General features: G+C 38.3%; 1 protein-coding gene across 9 annotated transcripts in view; it reads left to right on the forward strand.

The window, feature by feature from the left end:
* RAD51B (RAD51 paralog B) overlaps positions 1 to 20,211 on the forward strand; it is a 428,405-nt gene that overhangs the window by 135,996 nt on the left and 272,198 nt on the right. The window lies entirely within an intron of this gene.

Raw genomic sequence — 20,211 nt, forward strand, 5'->3', positions numbered from 1 at the left:
CACAGTCTGTCTTATCTATTGCTCCTTTACTTCCCAGCTTGAAGTCTACTTGGCACATCCTTTTTATGTCAAACTTTATGTGCACTGCACAGACATACATACACATTAGCCCCTGGTGTCTCTGCCCCCGCCCCAAGAAAGAATGTTCCCTTGCTTCTATTTCCCCATAACTAAAGCAGTCCTCAGAAGGGAGGGATCCCAAACCTATGCTGCTCACTTAACTACTTAGATGAGGTGAATCCAAGTTTTACTACTCTTGCCATATTTTGCTCGCTATCTGCAAGGTGTCGTAATGTTTTATGACTATATAGGAATGGATGGCTGATTACTCAAGCTGACTGGCATTTGTGTAGTTGTTAGGTACACACGTGTGTGTACCTAAGGCTGATGAATAATGGGCCTGAAAAAAAATCTGAACATGTGCATATCAAACATGCATTTGAGCCATGGATTCACCAGGGTGACTGATGGGACTACAGATTATTACTGTTGCAGGATGTGCTGTCCATAGTCTAGAAGCAGCACACTTTGTACTAAAGCCTGCATGTCTACACAGTGTCTGGGATTGTTGTTTCTCTTCTGGAAATAATGACACTTTGTTATGAGGATCCACCTCTAATTTTATTGAATTAAGCAAGTACCAAAGCTAAGTACAGTAAGATGTAGCAGCTGAGCCTTAGGGCTGACTTGTCCCTTACCAGTTTTTCTGACTTTGTTGTATTCATCCTGGCATCCACCTCTGTAAGAACTTCAGTCACTCAAGGAATGCCTTAAATCTGATATTCAGTAGCTCCTTATTACAGATGAAGCTTCTACATGCACATCAGTGTTAAACTAAAGAGTTGGACAAATGGTGTCTTACCCAAGAGTACCTTGGAAGTCTGCAGAGGAGTCTGCAATTGGAGGTAGACTTGTGTTATTGAAAGCTAAAGAGTGTGCTTCTGTTAATTCCAGAAGAATTTTAAAATCAAATTTTCCTTTCTATTATTAAAAATAATAATAAAAAAAACCCCAAGGAGAACCCATCCAGAAATCAGGTAAGAGATTTCTGAGATCAGGCAAATTCATGAATACATGCTGTAAACAGATTCTAAAGGGAATTATTAGAGGTATACCCTCTAACATCACTAGTTTAATGACTGTAGTTGCTAAGGAAGTTCAAGAGGAATAGCTCAGCCACTTCCTACAGTACAATGTGCTCTCTTGTTGCTACGATCAGGGACAGAGTACTGGATTAGATAAACCATTGATCTGACCCTGCTGTGAAAAGAAACTACTTCCACATCCACTGCATGCAGTAGACACAACTGCATTGGAGCTACCTGCATATTGTTCACTGAAGGTCGCTCGGGGCAGGAAAGGTGGGTTGAATGTCAGTGTATTCATCTGGGGTTGTACAGTGTAGGATGTACAGCGTAGGATGTACAGCACAGTCTTGACCCCTGAATAGAACTTACGGGCACTAATGTAACAAATGATAATGGTGGTCTACAGATCTAGATACTGGACTCCTGTAACGGCTGGTGTGGCAGGAGCAGAGTCTGCCGCAGGCATTAGGCATTATTCTTGAGACCTGGGAGAGAACAGTGAAGAGTGATTTTAATCCATTAGAGCACGGTTTTGAAATAACAGTCCTACATCCTGCTCAGAGTGGTGTTCAGTGCAGATGAACACTTCCATAATTAACATCTCTATATAAACTGGTGCTTGGGCAAGAGGAGTACAGTCCTGACTGTATTACAGAGACAGGATTGATATTTGTGTAGGCTTGAGCACTAAGAATTTTCCCAGTTTATTTTTTGTTTTGCTCTGCAGAGGCCAAAGATGAACAGAAGGTCATAGAGAGTCTGCATTACAGTTTAAGTCATAGTTTGACTAGGAGAACATTTTCTTCTTGAAGTGAGAGCTGTGAATTTGAATTCTCCTAATGCAGGGCAGGTGCTTTTTTAATCAGCTTCTGGGACAGACATCTGCCTTCTGGGTCATGTGTGTGGATTGGTACCTACTCCTGTACTGGGTTTATTTGACTAAGATCCACAGGGGCTTAGCAGCAGCCTGAACGTTAATCTACAGATCACAGTCTCTCATTTTGCATACTGTTCTCGTGTTAGATTTGATTCACAGTGTTGTTGCTACATTTGTGTATTATACAAGCAGTTATTAAAATTTGTAATTGAATCATATATTGTGTTACAAGGCAGCTATGGATATGAAGAGACTTATTGCAAAATAGGTGATCTTTTCCAAAGTTTTCCTGAAGGCTTCAGTGGTTCTGCAGATTTGGCAGTTCTGATAGTAGCTGGTTTTAACGGTTCCTGTAGTTGTACCAGAAAAATGCCTTATTTACCAGTCACATCCTTGCAGAGATGCCTGCCTTATGGTTGGTGTTGAACTGCAGTAATATCTTAAGCATAAAGGATATTACAGTACACACAAACTAGACACCAAGAAAGTGTCTGTCAAATGAACAGACCTAGGAGCAACTATTAATATTTTGTTGTTAGTGCCCTCACAGAAAATGTGATTAAAAAGTGACAAGGAAAACATTTCAACTGCTACTAAATATTTCTTCTCCCTATTAGCTTCCAAAATTTCAATCAAGCTTTTTTGTAACATGATATGATTTGCTGTTAAGATTGGTACGTCAGCAGGTCCAGTATAATGTTGTGGAGGGAGAATACTTCTGTGGTCTATGCTTTATGTTTTAAATCCTGTTTTTCTAGAACCACAAACTCAAATCCTGGCAGGATTAACCCTCTGGCCTTCCACGGTCGGTCTGAGTTGTCCAGTGCTCTAAATACATGCAGGTCTTCCTCCACTCATTTTTCTTGAGTGCTGCTCTTCACCTTGATACTCCATTAGGGTCAGGTTTTTATGAAAAAAAGGTTAAAAACCCCAAACAAACAAGAAAGCTAACCAACCAACCAAACAAACAAAAAAATTGGTAAACTTCACTCAGGCAAAGAGAATGCATTTTGGTTTGGAGCATATTTCTCTGGGGTAAGTATAGATGATTTCCTCCAAGGTACAATTAGTTGTAGAAGAATAAATATTTTTTCTGTTCATAACAATGTTTTTTACATACTTATATCGAGTGTCCTGCCTCCTATGCTTTGAATTGTTATTTAAAGAAGCTATGCAGTTACTTCTTTAACTCTTTCCTTAATCTTTTCAGTCATTCAAGCTGACTTTTTTTCCCTCTTTTGTAACTTTTCCTAACTAGCTGTCACTAACGTTTTCAGAGCTGACTGGGACTGGGTGTGCTGTCTGTGTTGGAGCAGCTTGCTTTGTGCTGGGGTTAGTCTGCAGCGCTGGCATTGCCGGTATCACGTTATGGCTTTGACAAATAGTCCAGGACTGTGTTTGGAAGACCAGTCTCCACAGAAGTGCTTGGTGTGTAGGTTATCCCTGTTACAATGGGAGAGTAGATTTTGGAATATAGTTTTGGAGAATCCTGAATGGTTTAAAGGCAACTTTTATGAAGAAGTATGAAGCCAAGGCCCATACTAGTTGCTATGATTAAAGTATTTCTTTTAGTTTTTCACACAGTTTGTTACTCACTAAATTGTTGTTAAGTTGCTGAATTTTCCTTACTTATATTGTCCTTGCAATAAAAATTATGGCTTTTGGCTTTTTGTGATGAACAGTTGCATAACGTATAGGCTGTTGTAAAAGCAGCTTTCTTCCAGTCTCAGGTGTTGCTACACTTCAGTGACATTACAGAACTTATGCCTACACACAGGTGTCATCCTATAACATGCAGGTGTTAAAAATTATAAAATGTCTATTTATTTTGCACACTGTTTTGAGGTTGTAATTTCACAGTGTCTTGAAGTGGACAGCTTTACTGGAAAAATCAGTGCCATCCTCTTTCCACAGGCTGCTCATGTTCTCTCTGCCTCTCTGTCTTCAACAGAATAGTGCTGTTGATCTAACACAAATGAAACCGGGAATCTTCCATATGGCATCAAGCATCATGTTACGCTCATGTAAAATGTTAGTGGAAACCCAGCCTACAGGAAGCCTATGGAACTAGTTCTATATAGTTTCCTATTTTGAGATGAAAGACCTGTAGAAATTAAGACATCGGTATAACAGCTCTTGGCATACTGTATGTTTTACAAAGCAGTTTCCTTAACTAGTGTATATGAGCAACTGTAGATATTAAAATAGTTTTTGAAACTGCTTTCTCTCCAGCTGGTGACAGTGATTACCCTGGAGTTACGCTGTTTTGAGCAACCGCAGATAATATGGGTGGCTTGTTAAAGTCAAGAAATACCTATCCTTAATTTATGCACATGTGCTTTAAGGGGGTAACAAGTCCCACAAAACAGAGCAGACAGCAGAGAACAGATCAGTGACCTTCCTTTACCTTTCTCTCACTGAACAATGCTGGGTGTATATATCAGTAAGAGATTCAACAGCTTGGCCTTGCTGGGTTTTTGTTTTTGTGTTGGGTTGTGTTTTGGGTTTTTTGTGTTAGTGGTAGTTTTTTCCCCCTGTTCTTCAGAACCTTATCAAGTTTTATGGTAATTATGCTGTACTCCTGCTTTGCTCACTGGTTAAAAATTGTGTATCGGCTAAGTCTGATGACTTCAGAAACACTGTATGTGCCATAAGCTGAGTTCTGTAGTATTCCATTATATATTTTGTTACTTATTTTAAAATATATTTAGGCTTATGGCTGACCAGTCAGTCATGAAATCTTTTAATCTTGTCCGATGAGATTTGGAGAAATTCTTTTTGTAAGTAGGAAAAAAATTGTGCAAATGTGAATGCTGTTTTTTTCTTTATTCTCAGGGCATTAGCAATATGTTTTCCATCTCTTCTTTAGAATTAATAGCTTCAAAGGAAAAACTGCTGCTTTTGAAATAGGTGACCCTAAAAGATTGATTTCCTGATCAGTACATTTATGGTATGTGTACAATAGTGCTGCAGGCATAGTAGCAGCATGCATACCTGAACCAGCAACCCACGTTTAGTACCCAGTGTTCCCAGCAAGCCTGAGGATGTGCCCTCCAGCCTCTGCCACTCACACTTTTCTGCTGTTGGAGTAAAGGTAGTACCAGCTGCCTGCTTGCAGCAGTCTGATGGCAGCGAAGATACAGCTTTAGAATTTGTTTAATGATGTATACCTGTTGTGTGTGTTATTCCTTGGTTTTGTTTGGGAAGTTTGTTTCTGAAAAGGAATTGGGGGGGGGAAATGTAAGTAAGCTAGGGTCTTGCTGCTGGTCAGGCCTAGACAGGTTTCAACCAGCTTTGCCAGGGCTTCTGTTTGTCTGCTATTGCTAGACTAACTTAAGAATATGTATTGTTAAAATGTCAACGTAATTTAAGCACCTAGAAATACAGCATGTCCTTTGAGAGGCTTCATCATTGCTATGTATCATCAGATGGATGAAAGAGGTTTCCTGTTGATTCAAGACTATATTGCTATGCTGAAAAAAAAGCATAGCTAAGCAGACCACAGTAGTTTTTACCTTAATGCATCCTTGCCTTTGCTAATTTTTCATTAAAGGGTAGTCAAGTGTGTATTTGTACATTACATTTCTGTGTAAATTTAACTGTTCTGCTGTGCTAGTAACTTTTCTTTCTTGCAACATTTAGAATTTTTCAGTACACATTTACTGTGATGACTCTAAATAGGTGGTTGTGTACTGAAAATCACAAAAAATCATGGTTTCCCATAGACATGACTTTCTGTGTCAAATATGTACAGTCAGCAAGTCTCAAAATGCCCTTTTTTTCTGCTGGTATTACAAGCTCCCTCTGGGATCCTGAGAAGCCAGGTGTATCCCTGAAAACTGGGGAGGTAGAGGGGTACCATAAACAAAATCCTAACTTTGGTCTGTAAATGTTTATTCCACAGTCATTGCAAATAAAATCTAAGATTAAAATATTAAAGAGATTATAGGAAAAAATGTTTTTCTTTCTCTTATTAATCTTCCAGATTTAGTCAGATTAATATTTTTGTCTGGATACTTTGACAGCGTTCCCATGTAAGTTTTGGTTTGTGAAAGGAAAGCTGTTGAGAACTTGCAGGATTATTTGTTCAGATCCTTTACTTCAAAATTATAAGCTACTAAGCAAATCCTTAAAAATTAATAAATATTATTTCAATCATTGTTCCCTGATGCTAGAAACAGAGCATAATCCATCTTGCCTTTTTGTAGTTGCTTTGGTGCTGTTTAAGCAAACAGGGTTTGCTTTTGTTATTCAGCCATGGCTGAAGTACAATTTAAAGTTGCTCAGTGAGTTGGTATATTGAATTAAAAGGATCTAATTGTGCTGTTTCACACTGTTGCCATATGCTAAATGAGTGTTGTTCTTCGAAATAAAAGGGATGTTGTACATATCCAGTCCTGAACCCTTTTTAACTTTTAAGTTCAGAATGAAAGCATTCCAGGTTGTTAAGGAAAAACAAGTCTGCTGTTACCATATGGTTTCCTTTAAAGTTATTTGTGCTTGAAAAGTCTGCATTGTGTTAAATTTGAAGCAACGTAAATGCTGTAGTATTTGGCTATTTATCAGCAGGATAACCTTTGAAACATGATTCCGTAATGTAGAAAACCTGCTGTTAAGCATTGTTGTTCATCTATAAATAAAATTTTATAAAAGACGTTTCACTTGCCACAGCTGTTATTAAAACAAATTTAAGGCTGGCAGCAGTGCCTCAGCTTGCATGCTGCATGTAATTTTTTACCCATCATGTTGCTGAGCCTGTTGTGCTAAGACAATTTTTTCCCCCCCCTAGATAATAACCTTATATAATGCCATACTATGATTTTAGGATTAGATCTACCCAGAAAAAGAGATCAGAGCTGTAAATTTCACGTGCCTTTCATGGCTCCAAAGTTGATATTCATAGATGGGTTAATTATCGGAGCACAGAAGGTCAAGTCACTGGTTGTCCTTAGGGCTGAAATCTCTGCTTTCTGTATTTCAAACAGAATGACAGAACCAGAGGCATTGCAGACTTCCTCTCTTATATGATCTTAATTTTATCTCCTTATGAAATTGTGACCAGTTCTGTGGGAGGGAGTGGTTTAGTCTTCAGTTTTGTTTGGTCCTTTGCCTGTTGAAAGACACTAACAAGAGCAGTGACTGGTGCCAATTGCAATGTTTTGTTTTGTTTTTCCATGATCCTGAAAAACGTTTGGTGCAAACTGGACCATGACCACCCACTCGTTTCACATGAGCCACGAATCATTTGCCAGATGGCAAAGACTAAGGAACATAAGATTTACTACAACAGACCTGTCTGTCTGTCTTCTATATTCTGTTTAGCTCAGAATAAGGTACCACCACCTCCTTGTCCATGCAAGGGAATGGTGAGTGGAGAAATACTCCCATGACGACTGTGGCAACTGTTTATATTCTGGTATATGAGATTTTGTTGTCCTTATTTGAGTTTGCATAAATACAGTGTTGGTTTTGGTTACAATTAATAAGCTCTTTTCCTAAAGGAACACTGCATTAAAATTTTGTCCCAAGCGGAGTTGTAGAAAATAAAAATCCCTAAGAAACTCCCCCCCCAACCTTTGCAGGCCTCTTGTGAAAATAAGTATTTTTTTTTTAATTTGCTGTGTAAAACCTCTATTGCAAAAGGTGGTTTTAAGCAATGCCTCTTAACAGTTTTCAGTACCAATGTTGCTTTATTAGTGATAATGTATGAAGGTGAACTGACTACTAATACATACAAATTCATCAAAGTACAGCTGTCTGCTCTGTTTCTGTCCAAGCTGAATGAAATACCTAAAGTAAGGCTGAAATCTAAGTTAAAATGAAACTTTAATATGCTGGGATAAGATCTCAGTGGACTACAATGCTGTTGTGGGAAGACTCACACTTTGAATTCAGTCAGCCTTAACATATGGTCAAAGTCAATGCTTTAGGTTTTTTAAAATCATATTATCTGGCAATATGTTAGTAATTTTGCTTTGCATCTAGAAAACATAGAGAAGTAGAGTTAGCACAAAACTGGTACGTTATAAACTTGAGACATTATGAACGCCTTAATTTTTGCAGTTCACATTTGTTGGGGAAGAATTTGGTATGTTTTTCTCATCTCCTTATTCTTGCCAAAAGTAGGTGAAAAAGAAAAAAGGAAAATTTTGAAATTATTCCAAAGAATCATATTTTCTACTATTTTGTCTTTGACTATTGTAAATGAAGGATTTTTAGTTTATTGGAAGAATGAGAGAGAGAGCAGTGTGTGTGATAAGCTCACAACTGACCCGAGATTTGTGTCCACAAGCCCTCCACAAAGAATATTGTGTCCTTTCTCCTTACCTATATTGCAGCTTCATCATTTGTAACACTCTGGGGATGGCTGTGTCTCAGTGATCATGTAGAGTGTTACAGACTTGAAAGCAAAACTTTGAAACACTCCACAGAAGAAGTAGTGGAGTATGTGGCACATTCATGTGGTGAGTTTTTCTAGTCTTACATTACAAACAGGCCAGTTGATAATTATAGTTGCTGTATGAGTTTCAACTTCGCTTCTAAACAGAAAGAACTTGAGTGATGTCCCTGGAGCTGTTTAAAATGCAGATAAAATTTGGGACATCTTTGCCTAATAGGAATAGTTGCAGTAAAAGTTGCCTTTAATCAGTTGAGAGTACTGTTGCAGTTGATAAACCTGGAATTGGTGTTGAATCCAGCCAAGCTTGGAAACAGTCTTCTATGTTGATATGAGGGAAGAAACTCCCAGTAAAAGGTGAAATCAGCCTTTTGGCTAGCTGTTTCTTGTATGTGTTGCCTTTGTTAAGATCACCTATCCTGATCTAAGGCTAACTTTCATTTGGGTCTAGGAGGATTGCGTGCTGCTAAACAGAAGATGCAAGGCATGCAGGACGCCTTGCAACTTCCCCTGTGGGTCTTGTGTGTGTTCACAGAGAGTAAGCCTGAAGGGGACCGCAGGAAGCTGTATCACCCTGCTCTCCCAAATACAGGATATTGTCATGTGTATGTGTACTTATATCGAAGCGCTACTGGGGAGAAGAGATGGGATTGTTCTTTGCTGAATTTAATGTCATCTTGGAAGAGATTTCCCCACTGTGATTCTGTGTGAGCAGCTTGCGAGGGAAGTGGGAGCCAATAAAGCACTGCAGAATTTATCCTTCTAGGTCCTCTGCACTGATCGAAATCACATTGTAATTTGAGGTGATGAAAACTGCCAGGAGCTCTTTCATTATAAATTCAGCCTTCCTTAAAGTCTCTAAGGAGACTATTTTATCAAGGTCAGCTAAAGAGAAGGATATAGGCCCAGTTTAAGTAAAATCATCACCACTGGTTTCTTACTGATTTTTTTTCCCCCTGGTAGATGACTTGATAAAGTAATGAGCACTGAGTATTCCTTTCTTTAAGGAGTGACCACAATGACCAGTGTTACGGATAGTATATTCCATACTCCCAAACCTGATATTGATATTCCTAATCTACTTTTGAGTCTTAGTTCCTCCACCTTTTGTGAGCTGTAAAGAGGGAGACTGCAAAGTCTGTAGGAGGTACTATTTTGAATCTGTTTAAGATTATGATCCCTGGCCATTTGTAAAGAGATTTGCTGAGTAAACAGGACTTGTATAACTCAATTTATGAAGGACACAAGGAGGAAGCAAAGGAGAGGGCAAGGAAGACATTTCATGTAGCTGAATTTAAATCAAGAGTCTAATCTTATCGGTGACTGTTCACTCAGCCAAAACTTAGTACACTGCTCCACTGGATCACTGGTTATTGCCAGGTGATAGGTGACCAGAAATTACTGTCATCTAGTTGTTCTTTCATATTCACGTGAAATGTATTGGAGATCTCAGACCTTTCTAGCTTGGCAAAAGGTTCAAATGCCATCATTTATTCAGCACTTAAAGATTTAATGTTAATAGACAAGGAACTCAGCCAGAGGTAGTTTAGGAGCTCTGTGATACGGTGGCATGGAAAGGATTATTTTGCTCTGTCCCAGCTGTAATTAATTTCCATGGTGAAGCTCTCATTGTCTAAGGCTATAACAATGGTGGTATTTGGAAACAATACAGTTCCTTAAAAACTGGAAGGAATTCGATATATAAAGTCTATGTGTTTGTATATGTATATAAATGTGTTTTAACATTAACATGCATATTACAAAATAGATAAATATGCAACAGATAAAATGAGGGGAATTCTGAGTAAGTGCTGTCACCACTGCAGGCATATCATTGTAGCAAAGCAAATGTATTTTAATTGAGGAGCAGCAAAAACTTCTGACTTGTATTTACTTGTGCCTAAGTGTGTTGCTTTGTTTCATCCATGTTTTCACAGTAGAGTAGCTGAATGCCAGCTCTCAGAGCTATTGACTTTGCCTCTTTCTCTTCCCTTTAAATAATGCAATGCTCCATAGCACCTTTTCATCTTAAGACACAGAAACTAACTAAAATCTACCATAATTTTAGTACCATGCCTCTCTTAGAGCATTAATGCTTAGAATACTGCCAGGTGATTTGCACGGATGAGCACATGATGACTAACATCCTTTTTTTTGTTATTGACTAAGACTGTGCTTTAATTATCTTGAGGCTTCAGAAGGTACAGGAGTCGGGTACCAGCATGTTCCCTAGCTTGTTGTATTTCTTCTCAGCTAGGTGATGTAGGCTGGTGCAAGTTAGCTCTTTATTGCAGCAAAAGTAAATGTGACTGATTTACTGCATTTATATGCTCTTTTCCTCCATACCATCTCAGTATCAACAGTGGCTTGCAGGTAGATGTAGGTTTGCTTTGCTTCTGCTTTGAATTCTGACTAGTTGCTCTGTGTGTTACCTTGGTCTTGGCATTGCACTAATGTTTTTCATTCTGCTTCGACCACAGGCACAGCATGATTGTATTTGTCTTCAAAAGGTCATATAGCTGTACCCTGTAGATTTCTTAGACTGAACGTAGCATCAGAGGTAAATAGCCATTGTCCATCTGTCTGCCACTCTTACCACAATGTTGAACGAGAAATAGCAAAGCATCCCAGTACAGGCTGATAAGCCTGTGGAAAGCCCTGACTTTCTGAATGCTGCAATCCTTGCCTTACAGAGGCTTTACCTAGAGCAGTTTCCTTGCAGCTTTTAAACTTCTTCATGTTGATTAATCATTTTCATGTCCTGACTCATTCAGTCTTAAGGAAATAGCTTCAGGTCCTGGCCGCATTGCATTATAGATCAGGCAAGCTGGATAATAAATAGGGTTGTTGTTGGTGTGTAGGGGAATGGAGGCACTGCCAGAAGTGTCTAAGCATGCTCGGCTGAGATGTTGGCAGACAGTTGCCAGGGGCTGCTGTGGATCAGCAGTGTATTCAAAACAGGATGTTAATTGAAAAGCCTTTTAATATGTATTATGAAATGTTTGTTTTCACATTTTTCAAGCCCTGCAAGATGTATTCATTAATAGGTTACTCCATTTACTTTTCTTTAATGAAAGATGCATAATGTACAAGTCGCATAGCTACACCACCTTAGGCTGTGATTTTTGTCACAATTCGCAAATTAAATAAGATTGTTGAGTCTGGACAATAAATGGGTTGACAACCGCTTCCCCATGAAGGGTGGGTGTATGGGTAACAAACCTGTGCTCCAGGAGCAGTTTCTGGCAGCTTGTTTAGAGGCATTTTTCCCTCTGAGTCAGGTCCGAGCCAGTGTCCTGGATAAAAGATTACTGCTGGAAAGGGTGTGAGATCAATAAGATGCAAACCCATGGTTTCAACATCTTGTGCTCACCAAAGCACTCTGCATTTTTTCCGTGGAGATCTAGGTGTTGCAGATAAATTCCAAAAGAGCATCTCTGTTTTCTTCCTTAAAATAATCTTCAGATTTGACTTGGCAGAAAGATTTTTTGCTTTTCCCTTCATATCTATTCCACTGTATTGTAGTTTAACAACACGTTCTTAGAGTGATGCATGGAGTTGAGTGGCAGTATAATTGATTTCTTGACAGTATACAGGAGTTGACACAGTATAATGCAATTTGTCAATACATGAGAAATTATACAATAAATTTGTATGTGGTCTTTGGATACTTTTGAATGTGCTGGACATTAATATTTCTGCTACTCCATCTTCATTAAGATCTTTTAGTGTATATATAAAAAAATGAATAAACTGATGGGTAAGAGATCTTAAGAGAAGTGTTTCTTCTGGATTTAGAAGCTGGTAACTACAGCACAGCCAAATCAAAGAGGAAGTGGAAGAATCATGATTTTCTTCCTGGTGGGACTTTGTTATGAATTATTTCACCGGACTCCGAAGTGGACAGTTGGATTGGATTTCCTTTTGTCTTGTTTCTGGGGGTCCTTTGTTTAACACTTATTTAAATGAGGACTGTGTCAAAAATTCATTTGCTCTTATAAGAGTATGTAATGTGTAACTTAGGTCATTATCAAATTTTAAATCATAGGGGAGATGGGGATGGGGACGACACATACATGACAGTCCAGCCATGATACAGCTCTGAGATGTCATCTTCTCGACCTCTCTTTTTTATGCACTGTCCAGGTGTGTTTCCTTTAAAAAATGAAGTCCCAAGTGTGATTAAAAACATGTCAGAGAACAAATTAATCAAATCATAGGGTGTGGCCTTGGTGGTACATCTTGTTTTATCAATAGATGATCTGGCTTCAGGGAAAAGTATCTAATAATCTGCCTTGTTGAAAGGGGCATGAATTATATGAACAGGGCACTACAAGGAATAACATTCCTTATGGGAATTCCTATGGGAAAATACCTTATGGGGGAAAAACCCCAAATTCATCATGTTAGAATGCAACAAGACAGGCTGGAAGCAATGTTAGTTGGCTTCCATCTATTGCACAGACAAGGAAATTAGCTTACTGTAAAAACTAAAACATCTGCATAAATTCTTAATGTAACAACTGCATATACACATGCAGCAAAGGATAACAAAATTCAGGAGCAGAAAAAATATTGAGTTTGTACAGTATGACCTGCCATTTTAGTACAGAAAACAGAACTCTGAAACCCGATCTAGTAAAAACACTTCTTTTTAAAATTGATTTTTATGCATGCATGTGCTTCTTTGCAGGTTTATTTAGTATTGATTACAAAAGAAAGAAAGGCCAATTTCTGTATTAGGTCTAGCTCTGCTACAGATTTACTTTGTCTTTTAATCACTTTTGCTATTCTACTGCAAAATATGGGGCTAATAATACTTAGCATATATAAATTATTTGGTACAGATGGAGATCGAAGTCAATGGGTACATGTAAATCCCTCAAGATCTACTTAAAATCTCCTTGCCATGGTATGCAAATTAGAAATAGATTTTCATTTCGAAATGAAAAGCAGTAATTAATGTTGCAGGTCTGCTCACTGGGCTCAGCAATGAGACAAATCTACTAGCGAATCAAGGAAGCAAGAGGCAAAACCACTGCTGACCTCCTCTAACTTGGCCAGCAAGTCTTTCCCCCCTTTCCCGCGTAGCAGAGAGAGTGCAGCTGTGTGTTGCTCCCTGCAGTGGGTGATGCTCTTTCATTCAGGGAGCTGCTGGAACACTGCTCCAAGAAGCAGCAGTGGTGGGGCGCAGAACTCTTTGTCTTGAGAACTAATCTCTGTACTTGACCAAGGGGAAAAACCAGAAATTGCTAGGAGGCTTCATTGAGTGAGTGTGAAGCTGCCATGCATGTGCTGCTTGGCAAAAAAAGGGTGTATGCCTGTCTAATGTAGTAACAGGCAGTAGGATATCAAAGAGATGAAGAGCCTGAAGGAACAACTGAATATTCATTGTAAATGGCAGTGGGCAGCTGCCAAACTTTGCAAGGTGAAACAAGCTTTTAGTAGTGCTTTAAATGAAGAGTAGACCAAATGTCTGTTTAATGCAAAGAGCGGTTAACCATGCTGTCTTGTCTTCTGATCACCCTCCAGTCTCATGAGCTAAGCAAATTTACTCCAATAATGTTGGAATGAGAGGCCACGCATAGCTCTCTTGGCCTGTTAATACAAGGAAACCTTTGCAGGACAGGATAGGGGATGGAGCAGACTGTTGCATGGATGCTCATTTTGTGGAGTCTTGCCTTCTCCTGGAAGAGCTTTTTCTGTCCTGTAGCTTGGGTAACATTTAGAATGGTATTTCTCATGAATTGCAATAATTAAAAATCTGAAGGCATTTTTCAGGTGAGTGGATCGTCTTTCAGCAAGTCACTGTCCTGCCCCCAACTTCCCTCTGCAGTTTTATTGAGTGTCCCATTCTTTTCCAGTCTTTTCCCTAAACTCTTCTGATACTAATGCTATCTGCCCGCGCTAGAGACAAATATTTGAGTGTTCAAAGCGATGAGCAACATAAGAACACCGTATGATGTAGCCACTCTAGTTCTGTGAGAAGGTTTTGTGTGCGGCCTGACATGAGGTGGTGGCACTTGTTATTGCTGTCCTGAAAATAATTGGTGAGTGCTGCCAGCTGGCATGGACTACAGCAGTAAGGCTGGGATGACCACATTATTATCACTGGCTTGTTAGAAAAAAACTTTGTAAAATTTGTTAAATCCTCAGCTGTATTACTGCTTGAACTTGAAAGTGTGAGAGGTGTTACCTTTTCAGTATCACTTATTCTGTTTTCTCTTCCCTCCACTCAGACAGTGATGTAGACTAGTGAATGTCAGTATTTCTTTTAACCAGTTCTTTAATTGTTTTGATACTGTAATCCAGCAGTGTTTGGGATGACAATTTTCAGACTAAAAGACTTTTAGACAATTTTTCCTGTGTGAATTTTAGAAGATTCATGAAAATACTTTGTTTTATGAGGTTTTGTAAATTATTTTTTTTTAAACCACCAGGCTTTTCCCTTGCACCAGGCTCTCCTCCTCACCCTCGGCCCCCTCCATCTTGGCCATAAGCATCCTTTGGATCACACACTTGAGATGTCAACGAGAGAAAAAGATTGGAATATATTAGTGGTTTACAGTTAAAGATCAGATTTTTTTCTCCAGTACAGAAATATCCCTCTTTTTCTATTAGTTTTTTTTTTTTTTAATTGGAAAAAAAAATCCATTAAAATACCTAGTATATCCATAAAAGCATCAGCAGGTGGCAGAATAACTTCACTGGAAATTGGCTTCTTGGCCTGCTCAACTTTTTTCAATGAACTAGAGAGAAAAACAGATGCATCTGTGTGTGATGTGACCAATTACTACTCGAGATAGTTGTCTTAAGAGAGAATGTAGCAGGCAATTCCCAGACACATGGTACAACGTTTTCTTCAGTTTTTAATGTGATTGTTTGCTTTTTACTTCTGTAGAATGGTTAAATGCTTACTAAGATGATTTCTGAAGAGTTTGTATGTGGTGCCTTGCTACTGCAGAACAGACGTGTATTAGTCACCAGCTGAAGTGTAGCAAATGGTATTTTTAGAGGAAGTACATCTGTGTAAATAATACATACATATAATTTTTCCCTTTAGAGAAGAGCATTTATGTAAACATACTGCTATGAAATGTATTGTTCTGAAGAGCAGTTTTGCTGTCATCTTTGAAGAAATAAGCTCTGTGGGAAATTATTAGCAAATCTTGACTAGGATTCTTAAACAGTCAACAACTAAAGACTGTATCTTGCAGGTAGGGGAGTAGGGAGGGTGCAGCTGTGAATTGCATTTGATGTTTCATGCTCTGTTTAGCACTCCTTGACTTTCACCTCTGCATCTCCCTGGGAGAAGTTACACTGTTCAAAATCTTGAACACCTCCAAACAATACCATTTAGAATAAATAGGACAAATAGACAACTTATTAGGTAATGGCTTCCTTCACCTTTCTCAAACAGTATGATAGTTTGAGGTATACATTGGGCTATAGCCAGTTCTTCAGTCATGGCTGGCTGATCTAAAAATGTTGAGAACTACCAGAATGAGAAACAAGAATGTAATATAACGGTATTTTCCCTCATTGTAGCAATGGGAAAGAGCCTAACACAAGGGCAATTACAAATTTTTTTCTCCTTTAAAGGTCTGAGATTATAGTAGTGGTAGGATGTTATCCCCTTGGTTTTGGTCCTGACATGACCTCTGCATTAGGGCAGACTCTTTTATCCTGTAGTTCTGCAAACATTGCTCACATGCAGTAACACAGTATGGCTGCTGAAAGTAGTCATCCCATCCTCCATCCATCCATACTGTGCAACAGCATCAGTTCTTTAATCCACTTTGGTTTGTGACCACACAGACATTTTCCTGCATGGAATGGGCAGTTCAGGGATAAAAATTAAGAGATGGGAGAGGGCAGGATAGCTTCTTCTTATTTCAGTGTCATCTTACACCATTTAAAACATATGTGAAGCTATACTCCCATATAGTGATAGTTCTATGTAATAAAAATACTAGAAATCATAAAGATTAGTTGTGGGTTGTTTTTTTTTTCCATAATGGATACCTATTAAGATGTCCCGAAGGGAGCACAGGAACAGTAGTTGTGCCAATACTGTGCTTTTTTTCTTTGAAATGTGTCTAAAATGGTTTTACGGGAAAATTACTTCCTATTCAGATTGCATTTGGTATTATCAGCAGTGGCTGGAAATGTCCTACATACACAAATGACAAAATCTCAAAGGTTAATACAGCTATCTCAAACTTACACAAATTATCTTTATAATACAATGTGTGTATTTAAATGTAGGATGTTCCCTCTAATAATACACTATACAAACTAACATTCTGAAGGAGAAGGAAAACTGTTAACTTGCAGATACCTGGGATCTGATACCTAGGTCTGAATGACATCACATTGTACATTTGGTCCATCAGATGGTGAGTTTGTGGAGTTCTAGCAAGGCTTGAGAAAAGGGGAGTTGAAGATTGGTGTTTCATGCCAGTGCATATGAGGAAATTTAATTTTGTGCTGTGAAAAACAGTAATGGTACAGAGAGCAAGTCTACAGATGGGCAAAAATACAGAGTGAGAAGAGGAACTTGGGTGTGTTCGTGTATGGTGTGATGCAGCTGTTTTTTAAGCAGTTCATCCATTTGAATGTCAGGTTTGCCAGAAATCTTAGGTGTGTTCAGGGCAATCCTGTTGATGCATTTCTCCTTACCTTGCCACTTCAGTATCTTTTTGATCACCTCTTTCCTGGCAGTGCCTCATCTCTGTTACTCCAAAATAGCTGTGGGATCTGGACAAGTATTTGTGTAAGGTTTTTTCAGTGAGGACTTAACACAATCATTGTTTCTCTAAGTGGTCCTTTACCCCTTTCTCCTTTTTTGTCCCAGCAGGTTGTTTACTTGCTTTAGACATGCTTCAGGAATTTATTTGTTTTTATGTCTTTGTTTATTTGCTTTTCCAATTCCATCATAGCTCTCTAGATTTCATTATTACATATTGACTGCTGTAATTTATTTTCCCCTCCATCAGCTGTGTTAGTCTGTTCATTTTCTAAAGGTCTAGTTGTGATTTGAAATAATGCTTAAATCTTTCACTCTATTATTAGGACTGTCTGTGTTTTCTGAGATGTAGGCCTTCTGTAAAAACTGCAGGCTTTTAAATTTACTTTTGAACTGAAATGATTCTAACTTCACCTTTTCTGAATTTAGCATCACTAGGCTAGCTTCTGAAGTTTTCAAACTGTGGGCACTAGTGTCACTAGTTATGCATTTATGTTATTTCCTGGGTATGCCAGGTATCTCCAAAATGCTCAGTGCTGACCCTTGATTACAGTTCGTAAATGAAGCAATTAAAATAATAATCTTAATAGACTTAATACCTTTATTATTAGTAATCGTATTGGTAGTATTAGTCTCAGCTTTGTAAGCTCAGGGTCCTTCTTGTGAAGTGTGGAAGAGAAATATAACTCTGCTTGTAACCTCATTATATTCTAATGGCCTGGGTCTGTATTGATGAAGATTCAACAATATAGTACATTCTCTGCTGTTCTTCCAGTATAACATTACTTTGATCTACTAGAAGTGTAGTTCCTTCTCTATGGCCAGATACTGATTTTTGTTCAATAAACTTTTATTTTGCATATCTAGTTTGCCAAACTCCTGTTCTGTTGCTGCATCCTCTAGTTTGACACCTCATTTCTTTTAAGCTCTTAATATTGGTGGTACATTTATATTTATTTTTGAAAGTGTGCGTATTTAAAATATGTGCTTGCTTGAAACTTGTTTGAAAACACCTTGTTTCTGTGATCTCAACCTGTCCATCTTTGAGTTCAGCTATAATTTCTTTTTCCCCTTTAAGTACTAATTGTCATGACTGTGTACAATTTGGTAGTGCAGTAGCCAGGCTAGTTCCAAACACTTAAAGGAACATGCAGCCTCTGCCTCATCCAGCACTTTGTCTTTTAATAACTCTTTTGCATTGCAATATTAGGTAGAACGCTATGAATACTGCCAAATTTTGTCCATTAGCAGCTGATTGAATTCTTTGGCCTCAACTCAGGAAAGCGCTTAAACATATTTTAATTTGTGTTTTAAGTGTACATTTAAATTTAAATTTAAATTTAAAATTGAGTACATACTTAAGTGCTGCCTTGAGTAGGAATACTTTTTCAGGTGATTGTTTAGTTTTTTGTCTCTTCCTTCTGACTTTTTGTTTTCCACAAATACATGTGAATGCTGTACTGTTAACTGTTCCTGGGCCTGACATTTTTTACCATCTCCAATGAACCAAGAAGAAATTCTAGAAAAGTGTATTGCTAGACACTTCCTTTACAGTCTTCTGCTGCTTTTAGGTGAATATCGTGACCTTTTCAAAACTGAAAGACTGTCTTGAAGTTTCTGAAGGGAGGTAGCTTTTGTCTGGTTATTGTTTGCAGTGATATGCAAAAATTTACTGACTTACCAGTTGTAATTAAACCTATGTTAAAAGAATACTTCCAGTCCTGGTTGTGTGTTCTGAAATGTTTTGTCTCTGTTCTGATAATGTTTCTGAAAGCAGGTGTAGTTGAACGAATGATTGATTGGAAGGAAAGTCTGTAAGGACCAAAATGTGTGTGCAAAACCGATCAGCTGAGAGGAGAAGGAAAGGAAGACAAATATACCCCTCTGGAATGTAGCTCTTGGAGCATTTATTACTATTCCCTGATCAATGGTTATTCTGGCAGTGTTTAAGTTAAACTTGGTTTGATCCAAAGATACATAAATACTTGTGAAAATTAGAATAATTTTCTAGTTTTGCTTGTCAGCTTGTTCCAGTATCTTCAGTGTCCAGTCTAAGGCAGGTGAAACGCAGTTGGGAGTAGAGATGTGCAAAATTTCTGCAGGGTTGTGATTTATTTGGGTTTTCCCTAACGTGCTCTTTTTCTGACTTGAAACCTCTTTAACTCTGAGGGAAAGAAGGAAATTGGGATATGCAGGATGTCTTAGCTGTCTAAGTTCCAACTAAATAGGCACTGCGTATACCAGACTTTATAGTGCATGCCCAATGTCCTAGACATGCCTAATTTGCTGTTTAAAAGCTGTAGAACACATTCATACTTTTTGCCTATTAAGGGTGATTTGTAGGTCCGTTGTCTGCCTCTGGTGGTATTGCTTCCTCTCTGTTCAGCCCCATATTATGCACTTTTTTCCTTGGGCAGCTGAAAGTGTTAAGACAGACCTGTGCTACCATAATTTCAAGATATCTATAAGCTATTTCCATGGTATCAATGCACTTTTTATTACTCATTTGAGTTATATGAATTGCCTTTAAGTGTTCCTTTAGTTGCAATAATAGCGAACAAAGAAAGGTGAATCAGAACATGTTTATCTTTGTGAAACACTGATGTAGACTGTAGCGGTATATATAACTCTGCTTGTTTTTTGGCAGTCTGCACTTGCTTTTTTAAAGCTGTTTGACACTGAGCATTGTCACATGGCCTCTAACAGAGAATTATTTCAGAGATTGCTAAGCTACAAAAGTTCCATGTAAGCTAACATTACCTCTGAGTGATGGATAAACCAAGTCATAAAAGCATAGAACTCATCCTTTATTCAGAGCCGTCATTCTTTCCTTCATTTTATTATGTGAAAACACTACTCAAAATTCATTTTGAAGGTTTAGATAAGAGTATACTGTGTTCTGCCTCGTCTTTTTGGTAAATGAATGTGGTGTTCTCCAGAAGTCCTTCCTTTCCTGCACAGCCACATAGTCCCAAATTTGCTAGACAGCAGCCTGAACAATTTAGGTCAGTCTGACTGAACTCTTTCCTCTGAAAATTCTCTTTCTTTGACTTTTAAAGCCATCAGCTAAAATACCTTCCTTCAGCATATTTTTCACTTT

Source organism: Falco peregrinus, chromosome 1 (assembly GCF_023634155.1).
Source record: "Falco peregrinus isolate bFalPer1 chromosome 1, bFalPer1.pri, whole genome shotgun sequence".
Classification (NCBI taxonomy): domain Eukaryota; kingdom Metazoa; phylum Chordata; class Aves; order Falconiformes; family Falconidae; genus Falco; species Falco peregrinus.